This window comes from Cololabis saira, chromosome 10, assembly GCF_033807715.1.
Source record: "Cololabis saira isolate AMF1-May2022 chromosome 10, fColSai1.1, whole genome shotgun sequence".
Taxonomy (NCBI): Eukaryota; Metazoa; Chordata; class Actinopteri; order Beloniformes; family Belonidae; genus Cololabis; species Cololabis saira.
Window position 1 is genome coordinate 42,047,171 of NC_084596.1, and position 2,187 is coordinate 42,049,357.

General features: G+C 35.9%; 1 non-coding gene across 1 annotated transcript; it reads left to right on the forward strand.

The window, feature by feature from the left end:
* The first annotated feature begins 954 nt into the window (after positions 1-954).
* LOC133453191 (small nucleolar RNA U3) lies at positions 955-1,170 on the forward strand. Its single transcript, XR_009783315.1, has one exon. It is a non-coding gene; the product is annotated as a small nucleolar RNA U3 (small nucleolar RNA).
* Positions 1,171-2,187: the final 1,017 nt, after the last annotated feature.

Genomic DNA, 2,187 nt, shown 5'->3' on the forward strand with positions numbered 1-2,187 from the left:
ATATATATATATATATATATATATATATATATATACTCACAATACAGTATGATACACGATATCAAGGTAATAACGATAAAGATACGCTATTATAGCAGTATTTTTTTTGACAACCTTGAATAAGGAAAATATGACTGGAAAAAAAAAGTATTTTATTTAAAAGACAAAATAAAAAACAATGCTGTGCATTTGCCCTATTGTTACAGTTTGTAATGCTTTATAACTGTTTAAGTTTTAAAGAGAAAGCCAGGCCAACCATTTTCCACAAACTGAACTAAAAGTAAATGTCAGGTTTGCATTATGCATCTTCAGTTTCATACAAGTACAAATATTTAGCCACAAACTGAATAGTTTCTCTCATGTATGACTTGACATTTTTCTTTTCCAGAAATGTAACAACTAAAATTAAATAAATAAATGAAAGTAAATAAGTAAACTATGAAAAAGTCCCAAACACATGCTCCAGCCTGAGGCCGGCGCGGTGGTCACGTGATCCCGCTGCACCAATAGGATGCAGTTACTAGTAAACACAATATATTAATATTAATAACCCAATATCGCGCTACAGTTTGTCACCGTGACGTTTTTGTATCGCGAAATTCCGTGGCACGATACATTGTTACACCCCTAATATTTACATATATCACTTGTCAAGACGTTTCACTTTAAAATAACCTTTAAAATAACCTTTAACCTTTAAAATAACACTTTAATATAAGGTCCACACAACCGTAGTCGCAAAGAATTGTGGGTAATCTCAATTAGAGTAACACAATTTAATTTACTGTATTTGTTTCGGTACCGTTCAGACCAAAATAACATTGTTAGAGTTTGGTTTTAATTCTTTATTGTATATTAACTTGCCGTTTTGGGACTACTCGTCAACAGAATTGCACCCTTACTGAGAAGGATGTGTCCGTGCATGACCTTCTGTTTCCGGGCGGTGAGGGAATTAAGACTATACTTTCAGGGATCATTTCTATAGTTCTTGACTTGAGAAATGTTTTTCTAAAGTGTTTGGTCTCGCTGTCCACGATGATGAGACGTGATACCCCCTTTTGAGCGTGAAGCGGGCAAGAAATAATGATTTATTTCATACGTTTCTTGTCATTGATGACCGTTCTGTACTTCTTCTGGGAGTATTGAAGAAGGGGGTATGATCAGAGTGGTAGTTTAATACTGATAAAAGAAATTATATAATGCTTACATTTAAGTAATTTGTATTCATAGGGATCTCAGGAAGTTGTGTTTTAATATCATGAAGGAGCATTATCATAGTAGTGCTGCCACCCCAGAAAAAAAAAAAATCAGGATCACGTTTTAACGTGATATTTTTTATCACTATTGTTATTACAATATACAAACTTATCACGTTATAACGTGATAATTTATTGTTCTGAAAGAGTTAAAGGGTTTTTATCTCAGACAACATCTCAGACAACATCTCAGACGACATCCACTGCCAATCCAGGAAGCAGGAACACACGGAGACACACGTCAAGCACTGGAAATCTGCAACAAAAAAACCACAAACAAAACACAAAACCAACAAAACCGACACGGAGCCGACCAAAACACGAACAGCAATCGACCCAAATCAGAGTCTGAGCTAAGCTACCGCTAACTAACCCCAAAAACTACAGAGCAAGCATGCAGGTGAACAAGCCAGTGTGTATGTATATGATCGTGTGTGTGTATGTGTGTGTGTGTGTGTGTGTGTGTGTGTGTGTGTGTGTGTGTGTGCGTGTGTGCGTGTGTGTGTGTGTGTGTCAGTGTATGTGTGTGTTTGTCACGATGACTGTTCATACAGGTGAAAAGAAAGAAAGATACCTGCGTGAAACTGCCCACCCCACGCAAAACTCAGTGAAAATATTCTCAATCGTTTGTGCTGTTTTAGTGCTGGTTTGTGCAGAAAGAAATTTCATTTGTGCTGCTTTAGTTATGAAAATATAACGGGTTAATTATGACATGATGACGTCACACAGCCCCCCGACTTTGTCCAAAATTAACCAAAATGGTCTAGTTTGTTTGTGCTGCGTTAGTGAAATCTGTCCGTGGAGACCAAAACCATTTTTTTGAAGCAGGAATATGTGTGTTTATTTCTCCTGGAGATTTGAAAATCTTAACATTAAAATATTGATACTTTAGAAATGTGGACTAAATGTTTAGTTTTTCATTAATAAGAGT